The 17494-nt window shown below is 42.5% G+C and overlaps 1 protein-coding gene across 1 annotated transcript in view; it reads right to left on the bottom strand.

The window, feature by feature from the left end:
- Positions 1 to 17494, bottom strand: part of LOC137384397 (BTB/POZ domain-containing protein 17-like) — a 204725-nt gene that overhangs the window by 96305 nt on the left and 90926 nt on the right. The window lies entirely within an intron of this gene.

The following is a 17494-nucleotide window of genomic DNA, read 5'->3' as shown; positions in this document are numbered from 1 at the left end:
TTTGGACAGCCAGTGCAGACATGATGGGCCGAATGACCTCCTTCTGAGCTGTAGCAATTCTGTGATTCTGTGAATTTGCATTTGCCAAAAAGACTAATCATGATTTAGATTTTGGAAATATAAATTCTGTACCCCTCATGCAATTTGGAAGTGTAATGTTTAGTTTTGTACAGAGCAGGAAAGCAAAGCAAGAGAGAGGAGCCTTTAAATACAGCACAGGAAACACCAACAGTGGCAGAGCAGCAAAGAATAGAGGGAGAGAGGAGCCTTTAAATACAGCACAAGAAACACCGGAGTGGCAGAGCAGCAAAGCACAGCAGGGGAGAGGAGCAGCAGCGAGAGGCAGGGATATATTTCGTAGTGACATCACAGGCCAAGGAGTCACATGGGGTGAGTACACTGGTAAATTTTTAATTTTTAATTGTAATTTAGTTAAGTTAATCAACTACAAAGTAACGCTAGATCAATTAATTAGTATAAAACAAAAGCCATATTGATAATTTAAATTTATCCTATAATTACAATGAGTGTTCAATTAATTAATCAAATCTAGAGATAAAGTTAAAATTAAATAGAAAGGGATAGCAACACTAAAGGGTTACGAATTTTTCATTGAATTAAAATCTGAGGTACATAGATAAGAGTTAAGTAAAACATTTAAGTTAACCACCTTGTAAAATAAAGTGAGGTCAGCACAAGGGAAGCAGCTGATTGGTGAGTAGCTGGTGAGTCTTTATTTATTTAAGTCTTATTGGATCACTTTTCATATCTTGAGAGCCTCCTCTCAGCAATGGCACACATCGACGATGAAACTCAACATCGCCTCCAGTGTGCCAGTGCAGCCTTCAGTTGTCTGAGGAAAAGAGTGTTTAACAACAAAGACCTCAAACCTGGCACCAAGCTCATGGTCTGTAGGGCCGCAGTGTTACCTGCCCTCCTGTATCTGTTGGAAACATGGACACTGTACAGCAGACATCTCAAAGCCCTGGAGAGATATCACCAGCGGTGCCTCCGCAAGATCCTGCAAATTCAGTGGCAGACAGGCGCTCCAATATCATTGTCCTCTCTCAGGCCAACATCCCCAGTAATTGAGACACTGGTCATGGCTAGTCAGTTACGCTGGGCAAGCCACATCATCCACATGCCTGACGGAAGACTCCCAAAACAAGCTTTCTACTCCGAGCTCCGTCACGGCAAGAGGCTCCCAGGAGGGCAGAGGAAATGCTACAAGGATGTCCTAAAGCATCCCTGAAAAATGGAATCTCTTGCCCGAGACCGCCCAAAATGGAGAAGAAGCATCCGCGAATGTGCCAGCCAATTCAAACAATGTCGACAGCAACCAACTGCAAACAGCGGAAGGAGCGTTCAGAAATTCGAGCATCCCATTCATTCAGCTCATCAAACACCACCTGCCCCACCTGTGGCAGAGTGTGTGGATCCAGAATTGGACTATTCAGTCATGTAAGGACCCACAACCTAAAGCACTCTGAGGGGGGAAGATGAACAGTGCAGGAACCAAGGGGTTAACAACTGCCATGTTTAATCTGTTGTGACTATACCACTGAATAGACCTGTGCCAGTTATGGCCTGCTACGAATTACATGAGGTGCTATATTTTCAAAGTAGAATGCTTTTAAGTGATGTTGCGGTTATGCTTGGGAATAGCTATATTTTGTGTATGTATCAATGTATTATATTAGAATTAAGTTATGTACCTTATGTTTGGTATCATGAGAAATGTATATTTGTATGCTGTATTGGAGCGATGAGGAAAGACTGTGTTTTCTCGAGCAACAATAGCAGTGACATTTGATGACTGCCCTTCTCCATTTCAATTAAAACAGACTTAAGAGTATCAAGAAGCGATAGACTTGTAAGCCTCATTGGGATGGAAATGCAAGTAAAGGTATTCAGAGACCATTCACGACTGGAATGTTGATGGGGATAGCAAACTTTCCCCATTGTGTGACAATGACTTCGGCCATCAAACCATCTGTAGAGACAATGTTTGGAAGGTGAGGTCATACCTGACTAATCAAAAGGATTAAGGTGGAATGTAGCATAATATAGAATGAAGAAACTCTCGGGGGGCGTGAGGGGATAAATGGAAGGTTCTGAGGGACATCAGGGTGCACAGATTTGAAGAGACAGTCAACAGAACACTTAGAGAGAAGACTGTGCCACAGCAGCTCAGGAGGCAAAAACCGAGGACACTCTGCACTCTGCTGTATAACTATTGCCGTTGGTTAAGTATTGCGTGGTAAATACTTGCTGTGCTTAATAAACTCTCTATCTTGATTTAAGATACACACAAACACACAAAAATTTTACAAATTAATCTTACAACAGCCAGTGGTCGTGGTCCATATAGGTATCAATGACATAGGTAGAAAGAGGGATGAGGTCCTGCAGGCAGAGATTAGGGAGCTAGGAAAGAGATTAAGAAGCAGGACATTGAAAGTAGTAAACTATGGATTATTCCCGGTACCATGCACTAGTGGGTATAGAAATAGGAGGATACAGCAGATGAATGTATGGCTGGAGCGATGGAATTATTGTGAACTGTGAAGAGGATAGTCATAGACTTCAAGAGGATGTAGACAGACTGGTAGAATGGACGGATATGTGGCAGATGAAATTTAATGTAGAAAAATGTGGTGATACATTTTGTAAAGAAAAATTGAGAGCAGGCAACATAAAACAAAGGATACAATGCTTAAAGCAGGTGCAGGAGCAGAGGGACCTGGGGGTATATGTGCACAAATCATTAAAAGCGGCAGGGCAGGTTGAGAAAGCAGTTAATAAAGCATTCAGGATCCTGAGCTTTATAAATGGAGATATAGGACTGAATTTTATATCCCCGCCACCGAAATTGGCGGCGGGCGAAAACAATGGCCCCTCCTTGCGGGCCAAATGTCGCGAAGTCGCCGCAATCCTAAGCTTATTTGAATAGCTGGGGCAGGCCGCTCCCCCCCACTCCCCGATCACGTGGAGGGGGCAGGCTTTCCCTCTCCGGCAATGGTGTCAGCTGACTGTACGCAGGTGCTGACGCCATTTTTAAAGGGCTTTGAGCCCTACCGTTAAATTTAACTATTGAAAACAAAAGTGAATTAAAAAAAATTAAGGCTGCGTTTGCTGACAATACAACCACTAGGTGGCGCAGTACCAGTACATGCGCAAATGCAGCCTCTTCCACTGAAACGTCACTGTCTATGACTTCTCAGGCAGCTGCCAGTAATAAAGATGGCACTGCTCAATTTATCACAAAAAACAAATTCAATCTTCAATGGTCGCCATCATCACCTCCATCCCACCCCCAACAGTTCCCCGCTCCCCCCTGCTGTCACGCTTATCTTTGCCGCTCCTTCCTGCACCCGTCTTCTCGCTGCTCGCTTCCTGCTGCCTTCCCTTAGCCACTCGCTCCTAGCCTTGCTGCTTCCCCCACCTCCGGCCATTTGCTCCCTACTTCCCCTCTCCCTCCTCTGGCCACTCACTCCCCGCTTCAGCCCCCACCCTCCAGCCTCTCGTCCTCGCTTCCGCCGCCCCTCCCGCCTCTGGCTGCTCACTCCCCGCTTCCAACCACCCCTCTGGCCACTCGCACCCTGCTTCCCACCATCCCCCCAGCCACTCGCTCCAGGCTGTGCTGCTTGCCCCCTCTCGACCAATCGCTTCCACATCACCCCATCACCTCTGGTAGCCCACCTTGCTTCTTCGGGTGGCATGGCAGGGACCAATTGGCCAAGGGGAGGCAGGGAGCAGTGGCGAGGCCTGGTGCGAGTGGCTGAGTGGGGGAAGCAGCAGCTGAAGGGGGAAGAAGCCGGTGGGGGGGCGGGGGGAGGAGATAGCGGTGAGGGTGGGAGCGAGTGGCTGAGGCTGGGAAGCGGCAATTGAAGCAGGGATGGTGGGAGGGAGTGGGGTACTGTTCGGGTGAATGGAGACACTATTGAGGGATGAGGACATCATTGTGTGGTGATGTCATGTGCGCGCATTCATGCCAGCAAGCTGGCAAATGTTCACACACACTGATGACGTCCGCAATCACTCTGCGCATGCTCTGCATTGTCAGAAGTTACTTTGAAAAATTAAATAACTTATTTTGCCCCTCTCCCACCCCCTCCCAATAACAATTAAATTAATTACTTGCCCTCTCCCTCCCAAAACACTTGCCTTGTCCACCTGACCTCCTCCCCCCCCCACCACAAAGTGCATAAACTTTAACCTAAAACCCTTCCCACCATCCCCTGCACCAATGATGTTACTTTAACCCCGATCCCCTGCCCCCCCAACCCCACCCCTGCACTGAGAAATTTACCTCCTTCCTCCTCTCCACAAGTGTTCCGCCTTGTTTCCTTGAACGGGGATCTGAAGGCGCGGGAGTGCTGGCCAGCGGCAGGAAGTTCACAGAAGGACGGAAAGCGACAGCATAGGTATGATTAATTCATTAATTGTACTTTATTTAAATATGTTAATGAGGGTCCTGTCGCCGAGCGGCGGGGGGCTGCCATGAGGCCTTGCCGCCAGTGGCAATATCAGGCTGGGCCCTTCTGGAGCCTGTGTGCGTGGCGGCCCTCTCCCGGAGGCTTTTTCCGGCCTCCTCCACCACGAACCCTGATGTCGGGCAGGTCTGTAAAATACAGCCCGTAGAGTACAAAAGCAAGGAACCTTTATAAAACATTGGTTCAGCCTCAGCTTGAGTATTGTGTCCAATTCTGGGCACCACACTTTAGGAAGGAGGCGAGGGCTATGAAGAGTGTGCAGAAAAGATTTACAACAGTGGTTCCAGGGATGAGGCACTTCGGTTATGTGCATAGATTGGAGAAGCTGGGGCTGTTCTCTTTAGAGAAGACAAGGTTGAGAGGAGATTTGATAGAGTAGATAGAGAGAAATTGTTCCCATTGGTGGAAGGGTTGAGAACCAAAGGACACCAATTTCAGATGATTGGCAAAGGAACCAGAGGTGACATGAGGGAAATGTTTTCACGCTGTGAGTGGTTAGGATCTGGAATGCACTGCCTGACAGTGTGGTGGAGGCAGGTTCAATCGTGGCTTTCAAAAAGGAATCAGATAATTATCTACTGAGAAAAAATTTGCAGGGCTACAAGGAAAAGGTAGGCGAGTGGGACTAGCTGAGTAGCTCTTACAGAGAGCTGGTTTGAACACGATGGGCTGAATGGCCTCCTTCTGTGCTGTAACTATTCTATGATTTCTACATAGAATACAGGCTTTTTACACATTAGGCATCAGTGAACAGTAGTCTGTGAGCAAATAAAAACAAGAAATGCTGGAAATACTCAGTAGGTCTGGCAGCACCTGTGGAGAGAGAAGCAGAGTTAACATTTCAGGTCAGTAACCCTTGATCAGAACTGACAGAGGCTAGAAATGTAAAAGTCTGTGAGCAAATGTTAGTGTGTTTTGTGCATTTAGTTGAAAAGCCTACTGGGCGGACCTATAGAAATTATGACAAAAGTGCAGTCAACATTCTCAGTAAACACGAAATATCTTGCAATAGTAGTGAAACAAATCTTACTCTATGGATACAAGCAATCATGATTAATACATTACCTTTGAGATTTGATGAGTTGACAAGTTGGAATGGGCAGACAATCTTGGGGCAGAAAGAAAAGGTATAGCTTGCTGGAACTGAATTTGCATAATTCAATCAACAGCTGATCATATTTTAACAATAAAAATTACAGTCTGTTTATGAATAATTTACAAAAGGAATGAACAAGGAAAATAATAGAAATAGATTAAACTGTCAGTCAAATCCAATGGCTCCAGGAATTAATTTTTATTATTTTAATATACATCTTGTTTACTTTTCTTCAAATGAAATGAACTGTTTAAAGTGTGTTCTGTCTGTGAAGTCCTGGACAGTGATAAAAGCACAGAAACTGTGGATTCTGCCTGGTGTTTACAATTTTAAAGAATAAAAAAATTCAGAGTACCAGAACACACACAGTTTGCATCTGAATCTATACATATTACTAAAATACTGATGATTAATTTCCCCAGCAAGTTGCAAATATTGCAAGCTGTTGTTTGGTGCAACTAAAGGTTTTTTGCAGCGGCCTCTGATTATAACAAGCCCCGTTTTAAAGCAGGTTTCTGAGTGACTTTTCTCTCAGTCTCTGTCTCTTACGTTGAACCTGTGGGCGTTACTTCTCCATACAAGTGATGTTCTTTTTCCATATCGATTTGTTCTTCTTGTTGGGTTTCTTTCCCTTCTTCAGCCATTCAAATTTTCTTTGGACGGTACTCCAATCTCCTTCATCTCTTCCGATAGCACAATGCGTGCTCATGATCGAAGGACAGGATAAAGTTTCTCTGGAGATATGAGGGTAAGATTTTGCATAACTGACAATGCATTATTCAAAAACTGTACAAAAATTATGAACACCAAATACAAGCTAATTTATGCAAAAATAAATGATTGAGAAAGAATGTTTACATAGTAATAACTGTTTATATAGTTACATATAATTATTGCAATGTATATTTTACAATATAATCTGAAGTTGGGATGTGAGAAATATAACGATTTGACAAAACATGTGATGCTTACCAGAATCAGTGGGGGCAGAGTGTGTGTTAAGTTTCAGTTCCATGTTGTAGCTACCATTGTTTCTGTAAAATATTCTGGCGTTGACCACATCAGTGTCAGAGTCATAAATATTTGTGTTACTTAAATGCTGTGGTTGATTGAGACTTTGACTTGGACAATTCCATGTGATCTTGCTGTCATTTCCTGTAACTTCACCAGGCTGGCCAAGACAAATGAAGACAGCTCTGTTCATGCTAAACTAATGCTGGAAGCATCACTCTCCTCCCATACCATCAAGATGTTCCAATGCGCTTCATAGCCAATGGAGTACTTTTAAAATGTGTTTCTCCAAATAGAACTCTCTTTAAATTCCCTGAAAGTTTCAACAGCTGCCTTAATATACTGAGATTTTACAACTTTCATTCATTGGAAGCTTCTTCTAGACAAAACAGCCATGCAGGACTACTGCCAGATGTGAGCTCTGACCATTCTGATTCTTTCACACTGAACCCAACACCGCTATCCCTTTACTTCTGGTGTTTCCTAGAGTCTATAAATGGGGAATGGAAGGGAAATCATTATGGACCTTTTTTTGGAGGTGGAGTTTCATCAGGAAGCCTACCCACCCCATTTTTATTGGCAGACTGTGACAATACCACTGAAAACCAAATAGTTTTATCAAGAAAGATCCATTCTTTGATGTGTTTTCGACACTTTTCAGCTGTGCGTGATCTTCAGCACTCAGTTCATTTTTTAAGTAACAATTTTCAATTCTTGCCAACAACCTTGTACAGTAAAACAAGAAAGACTATCATTTATCTAGCACCTTTTACAACCACCGGATGTCCCAAAGCCCTTTTGAAGTGTAGTCACTGTTGTAATGTAGGAAATGTGGCAGCTAATTTGAGCACAGCAAGCTCCCACAAACAGCAACATGATAAAGATCATATCATCTGTTTTTTGTTATGTTAATTGATGGATAAATATTGGCCAGGACAACGGGGGTAACTCACCTGCTTTTCTTTGAAATAGTGCCATGGGATCCTTTACATCCACCCAAGAGGGCAGATGGGGCCTTGGTATAACGTCTCATTCATAAGGCAGCACCTCTGCAGTGCAGCACTCCCTCAGTACTGCACTGGAGTGTCAGCCGAGATTGTTGTGCTCAAGTCCTGGAGTGGGACTTCAACCCACAACTTTCTGGCTCAGGGGCAAGAGTACTACCAACTGAACCACAGCTAACACATACATTTCTCATATGGATTTCTTACTTGGTGTGGCAAAATAAATTGATAAATTGTTTCAAAATAATCGTGTGCTGTGTGTCAAAGCCATTGTCCTCCAACTGTGAGAAATGGAGCAGACATGGCGCTTGCTTGGGTCAAGTGGTTTAAGGAACTTGTAAGTATATTTTTAAAGAGCTGACTTTTGACTGGATGCCATGTTTCCCTGCTCTTAGAATTAAGTGGTGAATGATACAGTGAAGAACTGTAGGCTGAATTTTCCCAGCTGGGGGGGGGGGGGGGGTGGGAGGGCTGGTAATATGGCGGGGAAAGGCATCGGGCTGGGAGCCCGACGTTTTCCCACTTCCATGGCATGTTACCAGCGGCGGGAACCTCAGAGGCGTGGCTGCCCGCCCACCGGGAGGCCAAGTGAGCTACTTAAAGGCCTTATTAAGGCCCAATTCCCGCCCCTGCTGACATTTTGCCGGAGAAGGAGGGCCCGCTGCTTTGGGGGGAGATCACCAGGTAAACCCTGGCAGCCTCACAGTGGGTTCCAGGGAGTGGGGAGGGTCCTCCTTGATGGGAGCTTCATGGCCCATGGAGGCACCCACCACCACCCCCCCAACAATCCGCCCCCCCCCCCCCCCCCCCCATCCCGGCACCCCACCACTGGCAATGGCTGACCTGCACCCAAGTCACCACCACTGGAATAACGGCCACCACCTCCCCCAAGAATCACTGGGGTCTGCCTGGCTGGCTCCGGCTTCCTCAAAAACCTTACATGTCTTCGAACACAAGGTGCCCTCTCCTTCGTGCTGCAGCCTGAGCACTGGCCACTGCTTGTGGTGGTGCTGCTGAGGCTGCTGAGCTGCCGGCCCTTCTGATTGTCCTGTTAATTGGCTGCCGCGGTAAAAGGCTACCCTAGGGTTCCACCGCCCACCGGAGTAGGGTTATCTCCCGGTTTCAGCTCCGGCAGCGGGACTTGATCCTTGATGGCAAAATTCAGCCCATTGGGTGGATTATTGTCTACAATAGTGCCTAAAATTATATTTAAGAGGAAATTAGATCATACTTGAAAATAAAGGGCACAGACCAGCGAAATGCAATTAGATTAGAGGGCTCTGACGTTGAACTACCAGAACCGGTATGAGGGGCTAAAAGGCCTCCTTCTGTGCTGACATTTCTATGATTCTAAATCCAGCCAAAGTGCCTTTCCACCTAAAATCAGGACAATTCATCCCAATTCTGCAGAACAGTGATTGCCTATAAAGTGAACTCATGATTCCAGAAGTGTATAAAACCAGCTATAAATCACAACACTCAATTTACAATTTAAATATCAATGATGCTATGTGGATGAATGCACTGACAAATTGTACACAATTTACATCGCAAATTTACAGACATTTTAAATATGAAATGCAGTATCATTTTTCATACATTTGTTTAATTTTGTAGTGTACAGAGTCAAGTTATAATTGTTGCACAATGGCCAGCAATGACAGCCTTCTCTGATTTATGAAATTTCAGATTGTTTAAGATTTGCTGATCCATGCTCAGGGGCTAAACCAACAAGAACACGATTTGCTTGATTGACTTGTCCCTTGGTGACAGCATGTATTCATGCTGCAAATTGCATTCAGCCTCGTTTATGGTACTGTGTGGACTCTCACCTTTTTAACGTTTAATTGCCTGCATCTTTGCACCCTCCTTTTGCTTATCATCATTACAGGCTAGCGACGAAAGCAGCAGAGAGGGAGCTGCTCTATTGATTTAGTTCAGTGTCTCCCACACCAATCTTGTATTGCTTCCAACCATCCAAGTCTCAAGTGTTAACTATATTTGCAGTCACGATCTATCTGGCACGAAAGGAACTGTCCGAAGGTTTGTTCTTCTTCAAAATTCAGGGACCATTCAACTTTTCAATCCATCGCAGAGATTAGAGCTGCAATGTACTGCTTTTAAAAAAAAAAATTGCTACAGTGAAGCTGGTAGTTGAAGGGAAAAAAATGAGCCCTACTAACTTGACAAGGGATTACAGCTGGCAAGCAGCAGAGGTAGGTGACTTCTAAGTCTTTTAAAGATAATTTTTTACCTCAGTCTTTCATAGAGTTTATTTTATGCACTGACGCTGCTGAAAGAATAGAGGGAGGACAATGGCGAAATAGTGGGTCCGAGTACCAAACGTCAGCTCCTGGCTAATTCTGAAATGTTATAGCCCCTTCAGAAATGAGTTTTTGTTTGTTGTGATAGAAAAGTATGAATGTGAAACATTAAACATTTCTCGACATGTCCTCTGTTTTTTCAGCTAGTTTGGGTGAGATGTTACATTTCTTAGGGAATCATGCTTACATATTATCAAAATTCTAAATTAGTGACTTGCTTCCACTTTGCTTGTAGAGCTATTAACACCAGGCAAGATTCCTGTTGTATTTGTGTGGGGATCAGATACAGAGCAGCCAGTTCATATAACATTAATATAGATAAATTCAACACTTTCCAACAGATTTTATAATAGCATAGCAATACAATTGGAGGAGGGTGAACACCAGACAAGGTGGAATGAAATATTGTCTTCAAGCCTCTGAAGCTTAAGTATTATTGTTGATAGCACAGAATAAACTCAAAGAGCTCTTATGTGCACTGTTGCATAACATACCTTGTTAGGCCTACACCTTACTTTTACCATGCTGTATCAATCACTCCATCAGTGGCGGCCATGCTTTCAGCTAGCCAGGCCCTAAGCTCTAGAACTCCCTCTGTAAACCACTCCACCTCACTCTCCTCCTTTAAAAAGTTCCTTACCACCTACCTCTTTGACCAAGTTTTTGGTTATCTGTTCCAATAACACCTCATAGGGCTCGGTGTCAAATGGTGTTTGATAATTGCTCCTGTGAAGAGCCTTGGGATGTTTTACTACATTAAAGGCGCTATATAAATGCAAGCTGTTGTTGTTGAAGTGAGCATATTGTTGTGGGCTGCAGTGATGGTGATGTATGTCTTCACTTAATGTGGTACAGCTACAATCTAATTCAGAAGGTCCAGGTAGACCTAGTTAATGTCAAAAAAGCACAAAATGCTAATGTTTATGCACATTAAAAATATTGAATTGAGTTCTCAGCATTTAGGTAAAATTTGAATGAAAAGAAAATATTCAATACATTCTGAGGTCTGCATTCAAAATTCACCTTGCGGTCTTCCCAGATCAAAAAGTTAAAATGCCATTGTGACACAGATAAATGGGGTTGAGGTACAGATTAGCCATGATATAACTGAATGGTAGAACAGGCTCAAGGGATGAATGGTCTGCTCCTGGTCCTAATGTTCCTATGTCCTGAATTGTTAGTAAAGATGGGGGGATGGGACTGTCACAATGCCCCTCCACCAATCCAGCGGGAATGGTATAGCTGGGGTGGGAGAGGGGCAAAAATCTAGACCTATATTTCATGGCAAGCCATTCAAGACAATGGTATATCACTGTAATTACTTTCTACTCATTTGCTGTGCCTGTAAATTCCACTCCATTATGGTGGAGGAGCTTATTCTCATAGTAATTGCCTTGGCTTTCTGTTGAAAGGTAGCAAGAACATAGAGAGGGCTTTAAACTAAATAGTTGGTGGGGGGGGGGGGGTGGGGGTGGGGGGGCGAGATGTGAGGGTTCACGTGAGGGGAGATTTGGAAAGTTAAAGAGAAAGGACAAGGAAACAGTGCAAGGTAATGGTACGGGTTATGAGAACCAGTGTGTGGCAGGAAGAGAAAGAGCATACAAACAATCAGCAAATAAGGTCAGATTAGGGAAAAATGGTTAGACAACAGAATTAAAGGCTCTTTATCTGAATGCTCGCAGCATTCGTAACAAGATGGATGAATAGATAGCACAAATAGAAATAAATGAGTATATGATAGTCATTACAGAGACATGGTTGCAAGGTGACCAAGGCTGGGACATGAATATTCAAGGGTATTTAACATTTCGGAAGGACAGGAGGAAAGGAAAAGGAGGTGGGGTAACTCAGTTAAGGAAGGGATGAAAGAAGTCACTGGTGGGAGTAGTTTATAGGCCCCCTAACAGCTACAAACTAGGCAGAGCATACATCAGGAAATAATGAGGGCTTGTAGGAAAGGGATGGCAATAATCGTGGGTGATTTTAATCTTCACATCGATTGGACAAATCAAATTTGCAACGGTAGCCTGGAGGATGAGTTCATAGAGTGTAATTGGGACAGTTTCTTAGAACAATACATCCTACAACTGACCCATTAGCAGGCTATTTTGGACCTGGTAATGTGTAATGAGACAGGATTAATTAAAGACCTCAAGGTAAAGGATCCTCTAGGCAAGAGTGATCTTAACATTTTAGAATTTCATATTCAGTTTAAGGGTGAGAAATGTGGGTCCATAACTAATGTCTTAAACTTAAATAAAGGCAATTACAAGGATATGAAGATGGAGCTAGCTAAAATGGACAGGAAAAGTAGTGAGCAGAGGAGTAGTGGGAGACATTTAAGGAGCTATTTCATAACTCTCAACAAAGACATATTCCATTGAGAAAGAAAGACTCTACTAGAAGGATGCACCATCAAATTGGTATCAAATTCAAAGAAAAGGCGTACAATGCTGCAAAGATTAGTGGTAGGCCAGAAGATTGGGAATATTTTAGAATCAGCAAAGGATGACTTTAAAAAACGAGTGAAAAATTGGAATATGCAAGAAAACTAGCAAGAAATATAAAAAGAGACAGTAAAAGCTTCCACAAATATATAAAAAGGAAAAGAGTAGCTAAAGTGGGCATTGGTCTCTTAGAGGGTGAGACTGGGAAATTAATAATGGGAAACAAGGAAATGGCAGGGGCTTTGAACAAATATTTTGAATCCGTCCTCACAGTAGAAGACATAAAAAGCATCCCAAGGATGATAGAAAATCAGGAGGCAAAGGGAGGGAATACTAATGGGACTAATTATTAAAGTTCTTTGAGGATGTAACAAGCAGGATGGATAAAAGGGAACCAGTGGATGTAGTGCATTTGGACTTCCAAAAGGTGCCACATAAAAGGATGCCACACAAGATAAGAGCTCATGGTGTTGGGGATGATATATTAGCATGAATAGAGGACTGGCTATCTAACAGGAAACAGAGAATCGGAATAAATGGGTCATTTTCAGGATGGCAAACTGTAATTAGTGCAGTGCCACAGGGATCAGTGCTGGGGCCTCAACACTTTATGATCTATATTAATGACTTGGATGAAGGGACCGACTGTATTATAGCCAAATTTGCTGACGAAAGGAAGATAGGTAGGAAAGCAAATTGTGAGGAGGATACAAAGATCCTGCAAAGGGATATAGATAGGTTGAGTGAGGAGGCAAAATATTGGCAGATGGAGTATAATATGGGAAAATGTGAGGTTGTCCACTTTAACAGGAAGAATAGAAAGACAAAAAGACTGCAGAATGCTGCAGTACAGAGGCACGTGGGTGTCCTTGCACATGGATCATAAAAAGTTAGCAATGCAGGTACAGCAAGTAATTAGGAAGGCAAGTGGAATATTGCCCTTTATTGCAAGGGGGACGGAGTGTAAAAGTAGGGAAGTCATGCTACGACTGTACACCTACTGCGAATGGTTTTGGTCACCTTATTTAAGGAGGGACATAATTGAATTGGAAGCAGTTCAGAGATGGTTCATTAGGCTGATTCCTAGGATGAGGGCTTTGTCTTATGAGGAAAAGTTGAGCCTATACTCATTGGAGTTTAGAAGATTGGGAGGTGATCTTATTGAAACGTATAAGATTCTGAGGGGGCTTGGCAGGGTAGATGCTGAGAGGATGTTTCTCCCTCGTGGAGGAATCTAGGACTAGGGGAGACAGTTTCAAAATAAGGGGTCTCCCTTTTCAGATGGAGATAAGGAGGAATTTCTTGTCTCAAATGGTCATTAGTGTTTGGAATTCTCTTCCTCAGTGAGCAGTGGAGGCTGGGCCATTGAACATATTCAAGGCTGAGTCAGACAGATTTTTGATTGACAAGGGAATAAAGGGTTATGGGGACATGCAGGAAAGTGGAGTTAAGGTGACAAATCTGATCAGTCACAATCTTATTGAATGGGGGAGCAGGCTCGAGGGGCCGAATGGTCTACTCCTGCTCCTATTTCTTCTGTTCTTTTGTTATGTTCATATTCCACATTGAAATTGGCTACTTACATGGTTTGTGTGTTGGTGAACAGCTGCTTCAGGGCATTTTTGCTGAGGATGAAATCACACATTTCCTTTCGAAGGGCCAGTCCTGTATTTTGAAGAGCTCATGGACAGCACCTGATCCATGATCAGCACCAGTAGCATGTTTTGTGTTTTATATCATGGAATAAAAGGTTATTAGTATTACAAAGGGAAGATTTCTCCTGTGCAGATGTTTATAAAGAATGGGGTTTTCAATTTTGTTGTATGCAGAGGAACTCTTCATTGGTAATCTTTCATATATCAGCTTTTCAAAGTGATCATGGAAGGATTTATTTCAAAGATCTTTGTACTGTATCATCAGGTTCGACCCAATCTTTTTGTGCTGTTATTTGTGTAAAATGTATCGTGGACTAAACAGCCAAATAAAGAACTCTATTTTTAATAAGGCAAGCCTGTTACAGCAATCAGTCTAGAGTAGTTAGGGTATGATAGCATAGTGATTATGTTACTGGCCTAGTGATTCAGGGGCCTGCACTAATGATCCAGAGACATGAGCCTAAATCCCACCATGGCAGTTGGGGAATTTAAATTCAGTAAACAAATAAATCGGGAATAAAAAGCTAGTATCAGTAGTAGTGACCATGTAACTACTGGACTGTCTGTCATAAAAAAAACATTTGGTTCACTAATATCCTTTAGAGAAGAAAAAGTGCTGTCCTTGCCTGGCCTATATGTGACTCCAGACTCACAGCAATGTAGTAACTCTGAGCTGCCCTCTCAAATGGCTTAGTAAGCCACTTGGTTAATGATAATTAGGTATGAGTAATAAATGTTGGCCTTGCCACTGATACTTATATCCTCATTCCTGTGAATTAATGAAAAATAAATTGGGCGCCAATTGCAATGGAAGGTTTGCTTATGTCAAGAATTGGTTTCCACTGTCTCTTTAAGATTCTGATTAGTTTGTGAAGAGAAATGTCTTTCCTACACTTGTCAAGAAAGCTGCTTTTCACTGTTGTTAATTGACCTTAGAACTGACCTGTGGGGTGAGACCAGCTTCTAAATCATGCACTTTGGAAGAGCCTTAGTCTTCATATAAAGTTGTCTTTTTCCATTCGTTTATGAGCATGTGATGCAGCAACATAAACAATGCATTATTATGTCACAAGCATGTGACTAAACCCCAAAGTGCCACTCTCAGCTTTTCCCTTCTCCCTCCAAAGCCCCACTCCCAGTCTCCCCCTCCTTATCTCTCCTCTTCATTGTCACCCATTTCCTTCTCCCCTATCTTCCCCCTATCCTATCCCCTTCATTTCCAACTATTCTGCTTTCCTTCACCCTTTCACTGCCATTTCCTTGTCCCTCTCCCCTCGATGTCACTCCCACCTGAGTTTTTCATAATGTCGATGGAGAGCCCTGTTCCTGTGAGAAAACCCACCTCTCGTAGGTAGCTGCAAGGATCATCTCAATTAGCAACAGGAGTCTCTCTCATAGAAGCAGCACTAAGGGGAGACAGGCCCAGAATGTGCTGATTTTTATTAGTACACACTGACATTTGGGTTCAAAAATGCTGATGGCTGGCAAGCATGAATGCATTAGTGTGTTTATATGCTAATACTGAGTCATCTATATTTGCAGTATTTTGTGGGTCAAAAAATCTGCACAGTAATAACATGGAGCCCAATTTTAACACTGTAGGTTTCTGAATGAGTTAGAATCGGGCCCAATGGTGTGTAAATAAGAATACAATATTTTAATAAGTATTTTGATTTTGTTTGTATGAACAGAACCTATTTACAAATCTAATTTTATTCAGCCTACTCCCATAGTGGGAACATTTTTGCCACTTAATCAATTCCTACAACTCTTGGGAGACAGGTAGTTAAGAACAAGCATGACTGCATCCTGTAAAAAAAATGTCAGGGTGTCTGGACCACCAGACTGTAAAAATGAATGTGGGCCAGTGTTAAAAGCCCATGTTGGAATAACTCAGGTGGTAATATTTACAGAACACTTTGGAAATTTCAATTATTTTCAGCTGTATTAATCATTCCTCACAAGACCTCTTTCATGATATCCTAATTATTATGGAGATTTTAAAACTTGAAATTTTGACTTTCAAATACTGAATGTCCTTTCTTGCTCCCTAAATGAGGGACTACGTTCAATACCTATAAAATGATATTTTCTTGTCGTAAAAGTTTCACCGTACAAGTTCTCATTCATGCTCACCAAAGTCTACGACTGGGATTTTCAGTTTCCATTTACTACTGTTGTTGAGGCAAATTTCTACACTGAATTTTGTGTAATTGTTAAAAATAACACTGAAAACTAGGAGCCATATTTCTAATTGCCCCATTGGAAGTAATAATGAAGAGCTGTCTAATTCTGAGTAACTGATATTAACAAATACATATTGCAATTTCTGAGAAATCTGTTTTGTTGCCGTTCTGCTATTCTGACTCACCTGAGAAGTACCATTATTTATGAATAGGTTCCTTACAGATATAAAGCATAATCAAGCTTACTTTTGTGGTCGAGTTTGGTGATTGATAATATTAATGAATTAAAATTAAAAGAAATTTGCTAAAAGCAAATCATTGCTTTAAATATGTGTAATTTAATTGAGCAAATATGGAACAATACCTATGTAAATAAATTACCTGTGATAGCCTCTGGAGCTTTAGACATTCAGTTGGTATTGCGCAATATGTAAACAAAAACAGGACACAGCATTCACGGAGTGAACTGTGAAATTATTATTCTGGCTTGTGCATTTTAAGAAATGCTACTGCAACCCTGAATGAACTGGGTTAGGTAATAAAGAACCCTGCAGAAGTAAGGGTTTTTAAAAAATTAGGTGTGATCTGATTGCAATGGTCACAACAACAACTTGCATTTATATAGCACCCTGAACATAATAAACTGTCCCAAGGCGTTTCATGGAGTGTTATAAAGCAAGATTTGACACCGAGCCACATAAGACGATATTAGGGCAGATGACAAAAAGCTTGGACAAAGATATAAAAACAAGAAATGCTGGAGATACTCAGCAGGCCTGGCAGCATCTGTGGATAGAGAAGCAGAGTTAACATTAGCTTGGACAAAGAGGTAGGTTTCAAGGAGGGAAGAAAGGTAGAGAGATGGAGAGATTTAGAGAGGGAGTTCAAGAGCCCAAGGCCTTGGCAGCTGAAGACATGCCTGTCAATGGTGGAGCAACTGAAATCAGGGATGCACATCAGGAATATTACATCAAAAGGCCAGAATTAGAGGAACACAGATATCTTGGAGTCTTGTGGGACTGAAGGCAATTAGAGAGATAGGGAGGGGTGAGGCCGTGGAGGGATTTGAAAACAAGTATTTTAAAATTGACTCGTTGCTTAACTGGGCACCAATGTAGGTCAGCAACAACAGGGGTGATGGGTGAACGGGACTTTGTGTGAGTTAGCACACAAAACAGCAGAGTTTGAGATGGCTTCAAGTTTACAGATTGCAACAGTCATTCAGATGCATTGACAGTCTCTTCCATTTTCACCACATGTCATTACCAAATGTTC

Source organism: Heterodontus francisci, chromosome 26 (assembly GCF_036365525.1).
Source record: "Heterodontus francisci isolate sHetFra1 chromosome 26, sHetFra1.hap1, whole genome shotgun sequence".
Classification (NCBI taxonomy): Eukaryota; Metazoa; Chordata; class Chondrichthyes; order Heterodontiformes; family Heterodontidae; genus Heterodontus; species Heterodontus francisci.
The sequence above is the reverse complement of the archived record's forward strand: the minus strand, read 5'-3'. Positions and strand labels throughout refer to the sequence as shown.